The sequence below is a fragment of the Mauremys reevesii genome, linkage group 10 (assembly GCF_016161935.1).
Source record: "Mauremys reevesii isolate NIE-2019 linkage group 10, ASM1616193v1, whole genome shotgun sequence".
Classification (NCBI taxonomy): Eukaryota; Metazoa; Chordata; order Testudines; family Geoemydidae; genus Mauremys; species Mauremys reevesii.
The window spans coordinates 61,673,229-61,684,722 of NC_052632.1; the positions used below are offsets into that span (position 1 = coordinate 61,673,229).

The window sequence follows — 11,494 nt, forward strand, 5'->3', positions numbered from 1 at the left end:
TGTGATAAATGAAGTGTGTGTACATGTGGAGGGGAGGATCGTCCCCTTTTATGAACACCCAGCCAGCCAGTTAGCTGTAAACTTCCTCTTGATGTCTGTTCTCTGCTTGCTTTACCTGTAAAGAATTAACAAGCTCACAGGTAAAAGAAAAGGAGTGGACACCTGACCAAAGGAGCCAATGGGAAGACTAGAACTTTTAAATTTGGGAAAAAAAACTTTCCTTTTTTCTGTTGTTCTCCGGAAAGGAGACATGGAGCAGCATGCTGTGTAAGGCTTGAACCAGGTATGAAAATTCATCTTCCATACCTAGAAGAAATTATTTGGATAGGGAATGTTTAGTTAGACACAATCAGGTTTATTTTTTATTTTGGCTTGTGGATCTCCTCTGTGCTAACCCCTGATGTTTTTGTTTGCTTGTAACCTTTACGTTGAACCCCAAAGAAAGCTAGTTTGGGTGCTTACTTTTTGGAATGGTTCCTTTAAAATCTAGCAAAAGCCTAAGTTCCAGATGTATTTTTTTCCCCTTTTTGTTTTTAATTTTTTCCCCTCTTTTTTAAGAACAGGATTGGATTTTTGGTGTCCTAAGAGGTTTGTGCATGTTGTTTGATTAGCTGATGGCAGCTAATTTCCTTTGTTTTCTTTCTCAGCTCTTCCCCAGGTGGGGGGCGGGGATGGAGGGCTTGAGGGTACCCCACAGGGAGGAATTCCCAAGTGTTCCTTCCTAGGTCCAAGGGTGGTTTTTATTTGGTTTCTTTTGCACGCGTATTTGGGTGGTGGCAGTGTTTACCAAGCCAAGGTCAGAGGAAAAATTGTAACCTTGGGAGTTTAATACAAGCCTGGAGTATTACTTTTTAGAATCCTTGCAGGCCCCTACATTCTGCACTCTGAGTGACAGAGAGGGGATTCAGCTTTGACACAAGCTCTCAGCACCTCTTTAAAACTACAATCAAAACACACAGTTCAGTCAGCTCAGCACTTTTTCCAAGCAGCACCTCAATCAAATTTAAGGACAATGTGAAAAACACTAGAAAAACAGCCATCTATAAAATGGTTGGCTATTTAAATGATCAAATTAAACAACACAGAGATTTAAGGCTCATTTGGTCTTAGGTTTCAAAACCCCACATATGGGAACTTTGAATCTGGAAGAGTTCCTGATCTGGTTTATATGAAAAAGGAGTCTATATAGAAATCTTAGTCTCTTAATAAAGATGATACGAAGTTAACCCTCCTCAGAAATCATTTACCTGGACTAGATTGCTCATCTTTTGGATGCTCAATATTGCTGAGAAATCAATCAATAGAGAGCTTTATTGGACATGTAAAATGCCTAGTCTGAAATTAACTGTGATTTCCCTTGAATGTGGAAGTTAGCAGCCATGGATTCACCTGAACAGGATAAGAGCTGCATATGTGTCTTCTACTTTATGTGACCTTTCCCCAAATAGAGAGACACCCAGATAGGCAACCACTGAAGTCAGTTACACTTCAAAGAAGAGTGGGATGGGAAATGCTTTTTTTTTTAAATTGCCCATACTCAAGATCACAGAATAATGAGGAATAATTATCCAGAAACTAGAAAGGTCAAGAGCAACAACAGCTTTTAGGAGACATAAAAGAAATTCTCTTTCAGCTAGAAATGCAGAAGCTGGGATTACATCCAAGAGCAGGGACATCTGGACGAAGGAGAACAGACATATGGATTGTTCTGAGCCGGAATGGGGTGCTGCCAGCAAAAGAAAAGTCCGTGTAAACCAGAAGGCAGCCTGAGGTGGAGGGGAGAAAGGAAAATGCTAGAACATAAGAACTGGTCTGTTGTAAGCTATTATGATAATATACCTTTTTCTTGTGTCATAGCTACAAAGCCGATGCCTTTTATTTTCTGTGTGCTGCCTCTTCAAACTTCTCAACATTCTGTCCGTGCACTAAAGCCAAGGTCAGTTTGTGGCAGCCTGTTACAGAAGAGATACACGCACTGCTTACCCATGGGAGCCAGACTTGTGTAGCTCTGTGCACCTTCACCATTCATTAACTTCAGAATTGTGCCTGTGGAAAGTTAAGGTGGGATTTTCAAAAACACTCAATGGCCAAACTCTGCTGCCACTAAAGTCATTTTTTTTTTACCATTATGGTAACGGTAGTTTGACCATCGACTTCAACAGGAGCAGAGTTAGGCCATTGCTTAACCGCCCACCTTTTAATACTTGTGTTCTCTTCTCCCTGTTTTTACCTTACAGTAAGATAAAGTTCATCTTAGTCTGAAAAGACCTGTTATGCTCTGTGTACTTAAACGCAGCAATGGTAACAGTACTATTAATACATCGGTTCCCCTTTCTGAGTGTCAGTCTTACTCTGAAAAGAAGTATTTTCCAGTGTTGTCAACCCTGATCACTCAAAAATCATGAGTGAGGCCCTTATAAGGTCAAGAGATTACTTTTAAAATCTCCTTATATGTAAAGTAATATATTCTGAGTTCTTTTGATTTCGTTCTGCTCTCAAACCATCAGGGCTAGCTCCAGGCACCAGCATCCCAAGCAGGTGTTTGGGTCGGCAATCTGCAAGGGGCGGCAGTCCGTGTGTTTTTGCCCCCAAGCAGCACGCGAATTGCCGCCGTGGATGGCGGGAGCAGTCCGTGTGCCTTTAGGGCGGCTCGCATGTTTCCACCGTGGCGGCAATTCGGCGGCAGCTTCTATGTTCAGCTGTCCCCTGCGGCGCAGCTTCTGTCTTCCCACTGAAGAGAGAAACTGCCTCTGAATTGCCACCGCTATGGAAATGCGCGTGCAGCCCTAAGGGCACAGGGACTGCTCCCGCCATCCGTGGCAGTTCGGCGCACTGCTTGGGGCGGCAAAAACAGTAGAGCTGGCCCTGCAAACCATTAAGAGTCACTATTTCCAGGTTATTTCCACAACCATGAGAGGTAGAAACACACTTTTTGTTTTAAGTGAAAGCTGAAGTTCTGTTGGATTCATGTAACTTCAGAGGTGTGGTCTGGGGCTTTCAAGAAAACACCAAATATCTCAAGACTTATGATAAAATCATGAGAGTTGGCAACACTGATTTTCTTTCAAATTGTGAGCAAAACTTGCTCAGTCAGTGCTGATATGTAATAACTAAGCAGCTACAGCTAATTCTAGGCCTAAACTGCTTCCTTTCAGCTGTTTTGTTTAGTCTTCAGAGTCTTTTGTCAAAGGACTCTCTAACCAATCTCAGTGTTAAGATAATAGTATGCATATAAGTTTTCATTATTTATTTAGGTCCCTATAAATAATTCAGGATTTATATGCATAAATAAAACATACATTAATTAGAAGTTTGGAATTAAGGTTTGTTTGGCTTTTTTAATATCCTCCTTTGACAGCAGTCCTATTTAGAAACCCTAGCACATAGATTCTTAATTGTCTACCATGAATCATTCAGTGTGATATTTGGGAAAACACTTCAGTCCCTCTCTTTATCTCTGATAATAAGGACATGCTTTGAGATATCAGCAATAAAAGTTTGGCTATGCAGTACCATAGCATGGGCAGAAAAATACAATTCAAGTTTTGGTGGAATGGGTTTTATGTGTGGAGATAGAATAAGAAACTAAAAAGTGAAATTCTGACCTCTTTGAAGTCATTTATTCATCAATGGAAGAGAGTTTTGTCATTGCCTTCAATGGGGCCAGGATTTCACCTTAAATCTTCAGATATACCAACTGTGCGGGACAAATTTCTGGCCACTGTTTTCACCCGAGTAACTTGCCCACTGACAAGAGGGAAACATCCTCTCCAAGTCTGAAAGACATAATACATTTTTACTAAGTTAAATTACTGGCACATCCTGAACGGAGCCTTCCAAATTAAATTAGGTGTGTGGGTGTAGTTCACCAATAGGATTAACATATAGCACATTGTTACAGTTATAACACTTATTAGGTTTGGGTTATGTTAAAAAAAGTTAGTTAAGAGGAATGGGTCTATCTGCTTCAGCACAGATTGACCCATCAATAATAACAAGTTTATTAACACCATTATCATAAGGTGTCCTAAACCAAAGATTTCAATGCCTGTAAAAGTCTAGCTTTTCCCTTTTGTGCACTGAGAGGTTTCATGAGGAATTCTAGACTACATTGTCTGTGCATAATGATACAATGGGACCGTGTAAGGGGAGGAAGATTTTGCCCTAAATCTGCACCCACTGGATTTACTGTTTCAGATGTATGCCAGCAGAACATAATGCCTTGGGAAAACAACGTTGACTAGAGCAGAGGGCTGGGCATCAGGAGACCTGGGCTCTATTCCCAGCTCTGCCAATGGCTTGCTGGGTGACTTTGGGCAAGTCCCTTCTCTCTCCCAGTACCTGTTTCCCCATTTGTAAAATGGAAATGATGATACTGAACTCTTTTGTCAAATGCTTTGAGATCTGTGGATAAAAAATGCTATATAAAAATTAGATATTACAATTAAAACAATCCCTGTTTGTTTACACCAAACACCGACTGTTATTATTTATCTTATGGTAGCACCTAGATCTCCATGTACCTCACCTCTAGTCCTTCCATTTCTATACACCACTGTTGCCTTCCTAAGTGCTGCAGTACATCTCACGTAGTCACCATTGGCTCTGCATATCCTTCCGCTTCCTCTCTATCCATCTCCATCACCAATACATAACTTGGGCCACCTGGGTTCAGGTGTCACTGACACTTGTTGCCATTCTATCATTGCCTTTTTTGCCCCGATGGCTGCATATGTGTAGGCCTTTTCATTTTTTTCTAGCTTCCCTGATTATCACATCTGCTGGGTTAGGAACAAGTCGAGACATAAAGAGGCACGCATTTCCTGTATTATACTCTCCCTCTGAGCTATGCTCTGTTCCTAAATGAGAGAGAAACGAAATTATGAGCCATGCATCTGATGAAGTGGGCTGTGGCCCACGAAAGCTTATGCTCAAATAAATGTGTTAGTCTCTACGGTGCCACAAGTACTCCTGTTCTTTTTGCTCATATTAAAGTAAGTATAAAAATGTTTGTCACTTCAAGATTTAAATAATTTTGTTGTGAACACCAGTCTTGAGTAGAACCGAAGATCATTAAAAAAAAACAAACAGAAATGGATTGAATTTGTCCATTAGAGATGTGTCAGTTAAATTAATAGTATCACCAAGAAAATGCTGTTACCCTCTTTGTAGACTTCCTTTTAAAAGGACACAGAAAGTTGATGTTCCTGTATCAGTAGCCAAGTCTGCATTGGGTCCACCAGTTACATGCTGACGTAGTTATATAGCTCTTAATACCTTAATGTAAATTTTCAACGTTCATTAAATGTGAAGGAGAAAGAAAGTGAAACTTTTCTCAAGCATTATAGAAATTAATTTGCCAGGATTTTCATTGCCAAGGCAGTAAAGCATTGAAATTAACTACTGCCTTGGTTACTACAGTGTATGTTCTTCCTAAATGCTAATTCAGTTAGGGCTACCTAAATTATCAGAAAATGTAAATTCTTGTATGGTTCATTTTCTTTAGCTGCTTACTCCGATTACTAGTGGTGCCATTCTGCATGCTAAATATATTCAGACCCTAATAGGAAGCAGAGTCCTTGTATTCAGTATGCAGGATTATACAATATAATACAGAAGAAGAAGAATGTCAAAGGCATGGGAGTATCTTAACTCAGTATTTTAGCATTGTATCTTAACACTTACAAAGTCAATTCCCCCCAAAGCTTTAGCATTTAAGGGGGTTAAGATTTAATTATCTGCACCACTTTTTGGAGAAAAAAAATTACAACTACGGTACCAGTTTTCAATGTGTATTTATTCCTAGTGGGCAGCTTTTGTTTAAATGGTTGCTTCCAGAAGCCAAGGGACACTCAGTGGCTGTGGGTACAATAATCCAGAGGTTCTCAATCTTTTTCTTTCTGAGCCTCCCCTCTCCCTCCCTCTCCCCTTCCCCACAACATGCTATAAAAACTCCATGGCCCACCTGTGCCACAATAACTGGTTTTCTGCATATAAAAGCCAGGGCTGGTGTTAGACAGTAGCAAGCAGGGCAGTTGCCTGGGGCTCCATGCCACAGCCCCTCCCCGCCCCCCCAAAGCTACACTGCTCAGGCTTCAGCTTCAGCCCTGGGTGGTAGGGCTCAGGGACCTGGGCTTCAGCCCCATGCAGTGGGGCTCTGGCTTCTTACCCTGGACCCCAGCAAGTCTAATGCTGACTCTGCTTGGAGGCCCCCCTGAAACCTGCTTGAAGCTCCCAGGAGGGCCTGGACCCCAGGTTGAGAACCACTCCAATAATCTATTTTCCCTAAGGGCTTGGCTACATTATGGAAATTCACTCCAATAACATAGCTATGCAATCCCCAAACCGTAATGTGTATGGTTACCAACCAAATTAAGCTGTGACTATGTAAACCCCATCTGTGCTGATCTAGTACATCTGCCTTTAGGGGTTTCTCCAGTGTGACTTCATTTGTGTAATTACAACAATGCACATTTCCTTAATGTAGACAAGCCTTATTACCCTATGTCACTAGTACTGCCTCAGCTCCACTGCTGGTAACATCAGGGAGAGCTAAATTGTGGACAAGGGGCAAAGCAACCAACTTTTTAGCTACTGCGTCTTCTCATCCTGCTCAGAGCAGTTTTAGACAAAGCGATAAACACATTAGTCGTTGCCAGCACTGTAGCTAGGACTCACTTTGTTCCTCTGAGTTGAACCAGTGGTTGCAAGGGTGGGAAGTTTAAAGTAAAAAAGGCCTAGTGCCAAATTCTCTGAGGGCATAATTCTATTGAAACCAATGGAGTTGCAAAAGCAGATAGTTTGTCACCTAGTGGATATGAAGCCTGGGAGAAGATTTCAAAGATGTTATGATCCACTCGGTAAGTACATTCCATTGCTACAGTTCTGACTGTTGTGACTGTATCATCTAGAGCAGTAGTGGGCAACCTGCGGCCTGTCAGGGTAATCCACTGGTGGCCAGCACATCCCTCCAGCCCACTGCAGCTCCCATTGGCTGGGAACGGCGAACCGCGGCCACTGGGAGCTGCGGGCAGCTGTGCCTGTGGACGGTCAATGAAAACACTGTCTCGCAACCCGCCAGTGGATTACCCTGATGGGCTGTGTGCAGTCCACGGGCCACAGGGTGCCCACTACTGATCTAGAGTATACCCATGTCACAGCCCATCACCCCTTCCCACATATGGTGGCTGTCAAGTTGACTAGGAGAAGTAGAAGCAACCATCAATCACCCTCTGCAGAGTTAAAAGAAAATGTTGCCTACCAGTTCACCAACAGTCCGGTTATTCAACAGTCATATGCTGCTATTTATCACAGTACATTATAAATGGATACTTCAAGTTCTTAATCGCTTTTATTATGATGTTACTTAAACACAGAGCACTGCATAGTCCTATCTCACCCTCCTGCCATTGGCATCCTCTGACCCCCACAAACTCTGAAGTGGAACAAAGCAGGTGGTATAAAGGTCTGTTGTGGATTCTGGTGCAGTGTGAATCTCAGATATCTACCTGATGCAGCTTGACGTCTTCTGAATGTTGGACACAGCTCCAGAGCTCTGAGAAGAAACGTTTCACAGTACAATGTGCTCAGTCTTCCTTGGTCTTAGGACAGACATTATTTACTTTAGTATGTGTGTCTCCCTTGATAGATAGTCATCATCAATCTTAGATTGATGTCACTGTCTCTAATAAATATTGCTCATCTACAGCTATTGGAGAAGTTTTACATTATACAACGTAAAAATAAAAACATTACATAATATCTGCATATAATGTATTCCCCAGCCTAGCTTTCAACAATTATTACAAGAAATAAAGTTAAAGTACTATAAGAAACTATGGGGGAGGGAGTGGGGGGAACCAATGATCTCTTTCTGTAAGACAGAATATTTTGCTTTCTCCTTGGATGGCACTTCTTTCTGTCACTCTTTCTAATTAGAGCAAGAGAAACAATGAAAACAACATTCATGCATATTCAGTTGTTACTTATCCAGCTCTATAAGCTATTTGAATGTATTGGGAGAAGGAGGAAGAGAGTGATAGCAAATAATTCAGGACCAGAGAGGCCAAAATATAGTGTGAAACATGTAGAGTAAATAATTTGATACACATTATAGAGTGACTAGCTCTAACTCTGTGACCACCATGAATTCACACTAGGGGCTACTTCGGGAGATGGGATTCATTGTTTACAGGTAACATAAGAGGAATGCAGAATTTCAACCCTGTGTACCATCCCTATTAATATGTCAGACAAAGAGCATTAAAGGCTCTATGAATCCATGCTTTGAATGTAAAACTGCACTCAGAGCATGACCAGTGCCTCCAGAATACCAGGTGGGGTTCTATTTGGATTGTAAACTCTACAGAGAAGCGACTTTGTACATCACCTAGCACACTTTGCTTTCTTATTTACGTTATTTACTTAAGTAAAAGTGTGCAATTATAACACTCCACAGTACCCTCATAGTTTGATCCAGTACCTACTGAAATCAATGAAGTCAATTTTTCCCTATGGCTTCAATCCTTTCTCTCAGATTACTTAACCTCACATCCTCCTTCTTTAATCCAAGAGAGAGAAGATTTTAGCAAAGCTGCGTATACTACTGCACTCCTTAGTGAACCAAAACAACCCAAGCAAAATATCCCCTCAGATGGTCCCATCTCAAATATCCTTTTTTGATTAAGACAAGACTTGGTCAATTTGGGTTCCTGCCACCACAATATTCAAACTTCAAGAGAAATTTCTGAAAACTAGACTTGTTCAAATATACAATCAAGTGCATTTGCTTTGGCCATGTTCCCACTCCTTTGGGATTTGCTGCTGTGAACATGCAACTGATCCAGTTTTGAGGGAAGGAAACTTTAGTGTTGTATCTGTGACTATTCCCACAGACTGAATGTGACATTTTCACATGAAATAAGTTGCACCAGAAGTGCTATCACACTCAATCAAGGAAAAACAAACAAACAGTACTATTTATGACCAACAACAACCAGGCAACTCTCCTTAGGTCAGATGCTCAGCTGGTATAAATCAGCATAGCTCCGCTGAAGTCAATGAAATTACACCAGGGTTTCTCAAACAGGGGTCGCCGCTTGTGTAGAGAAAGCATTGGCATTGGCCCGGTGCAGCGATCCGCGGCCAGTAGGAGCCACGATTGGCTGGACCTGCGGACAGGGCAGGTAAACACACCAACCCAGCCCGCCAGGGGCTTTCCCTACACAAGCAGCGACCCCTGTTTGAGAAACCCTGAACTACACTGATGTATACCAGGTGAGGATCTGGCCTTATAGTTAGAATGTTTCCATTTAATCCATATACTTTAAATAAATTGAAGTATTCGTTGTATGAATTTGATTCACAAATTCATTTGTGACCTGCTCATGGAAATGCTGCAAGCAGAAAATGAGTCAAAATTAATCAGATAAAATTTTCATTTCATTTTTCAGCTTACTGATAAAGTTTAGAAGAGAGATTTTTCTCAGAATTCCCATGAATAGTAACTATTCAATGCAAACAGCTTCCTGTGGAGTTCTCAGATACTTTTATCACTTAAGCATCCAGCTCCTTTCCTACATTTTCCATTTGCTAGCAACACATGCATAAGTATTACAAAATCCACATGGACTATTGCAATGCATTTGTAAGTCTTTGAACCTTATAGCCTTTTCAGATGAGAAGATGGGTACTTAATTTGTGTTCCTGCTTTTGAATTGATTTTTTTAAAGACACCCAAATTGTAATGGTTTCTATCGACTATTGCATCCCAAATCTAAAAGTCATTCTGCCTTTGAAAATGAATGATCTTATCTTCCCACTTAAAGAAAATTTCCAAATAGTAATGATACCCTTTCTTAGCAAAATGGGAATGAATAACATGGAAAAAATCTTCTATCAGGTCCCCAGCTTGCACCTGCTGTCATTGGTTCAAGACGACATAGGTCCTTAGAAACCGTTTATTAACACACTTTATTATTAGTAGTATTGCAATTCCTGAGCAAGCATTCTCTCTGTGAAGTGAGCTCATCAGCTCTAAAAAATTTTTATACTGAAAACATTTTAAAAACCTTATTTACTTTACATACAACAATAGTTTGGTTATATATTATAGACTTATGGAAAGAGACCTTCCAAAAATGTTAAAATGTATTACTGGCACCTGAAACCTTAAATCAGAGTGACTAAATGAAGACTTGGCACACCACTTCTGAAAGGTTGCTGATCCCTGATCTAGATTGTTGATGTCCTAGTGCCATGTGATTTTTGTATTTACACTCTAAGACCTAGTTCCAGCATCATTAGAACATTAAGAACGGCCCCACTGGGTGAGACCAATGGTCCACCTAGGTCAGTATCTGTCTTCTGACACTGGCCAATGTCTGGTGCTTCAGTGGGAATGAACAGAACATGCAATTATCAAGTAATCCATCCCCTGTCATCCAGTTCCAGGCTCTGGAAGTCAGGGGCTAGGGGCTAGGGACAGGGCCGGCTTTAGCCAGTGCGGCCCGATTTGTGGGGCATGTACTCTCCAGGCGGCACTTCGGATATCCGTGCTCCGGCGCTGGTAGCGGGGCCCCAGGGTTGAGGGGCTCCGGCCGCGGGAGCGGGGCAGCCGCACTTGTCACTCTCGGGCTGGGGGACCGGGGCCGTGGGGTTGCAGGGCTCTGGCTGAAGGAGCGGGGATGCGGGGTTGCGGGGCTCTCACCGGGGTAACGGGGTTCTGGCCAGGGTAGCGGGGTCGCGGGGCTTGCCGCGCTCGGCCGGGGGAGTGGGGCCGCGGGGTTGAGGGGCTCCAGCCGGGAGAGCGGGGCAGCGGGATTGCGGGGCTCTGGCCGGGGGAGCGCGACCGCGGGGACGTGGGGCTCTGGCCGGGGTAGCGGGGCAGCAGGGCTCCGGCCTGGAGAGCGGGGTTGCGGGGCTCCGGCCGCGGTAGCGGGGCCACGGGACTTGGTGCGCTCCGCCGGGGGAGCAGGACCGCGGGGTTGCGGGGCTCCGGCCGGGGGAGAGGAGCCGCAGGACTTGCCAGGCTCCAGCCGGGGGAGCTTGACCGTGGGGTTGCAGGGCTCCAGCTGGGGGAGCGGGATCGCAGGGTTGCGAAGATCCGGCTGGGAGAGCGGGGCTATGGGGTTGCGGGGCTCCGGCCGGGGGAGCCCGGGCAAAATCTGACATTAACATTGTTTCAGACTGTGTGTTACTTGACATTGTGTATTCATGGTCACCATAGAAGGGAAGGGCTCTGCATAGACGGAAATTTGCCTGGGCATCAGTAGAAAATGTTACCTAAAATTTGCTTTAAAAATTAAACCTGGCGCTTTGTCATCTTGTGTCATCATTTTTAGTTCTTAGCTTTCAGCTATTTAAGTGAACTCTAAAACTTTCATATTAACTGTTTACTATCTGACATAGTGACATATCTAATCCCCTTCATAACCATCATTGACTTTTTTCCATTTTAATACTATCCCATAGTATCAGAGACAGTGAGAAAAAT

General features: G+C 42.9%; 1 long non-coding RNA gene across 4 annotated transcripts; it reads right to left on the reverse strand.

Annotated features, from left to right (window-relative positions):
* Positions 1-1,565: 1,565 nt before the first annotated feature.
* Positions 1,566-7,556, reverse strand: LOC120373638. 4 transcript variants are annotated; one of them, XR_005585617.1, is made up of 4 exons: positions 4,529-4,765; positions 3,606-3,776; positions 1,840-1,952; positions 1,566-1,726 (listed from the first exon to the last, which is right to left on the reverse strand). It is a non-coding gene; the product is annotated as an uncharacterized LOC120373638 (long non-coding RNA). The 4 variants fall into 4 exon arrangements; XR_005585619.1 differs by lacking the exon at positions 1,840-1,952 and adding an exon at positions 1,984-2,046 and having other exon boundaries at positions 1,566-1,766; XR_005585618.1 differs by lacking the exon at positions 4,529-4,765 and adding an exon at positions 7,509-7,556 and having other exon boundaries at positions 1,566-1,952.
* Positions 7,557-11,494: the final 3,938 nt, after the last annotated feature.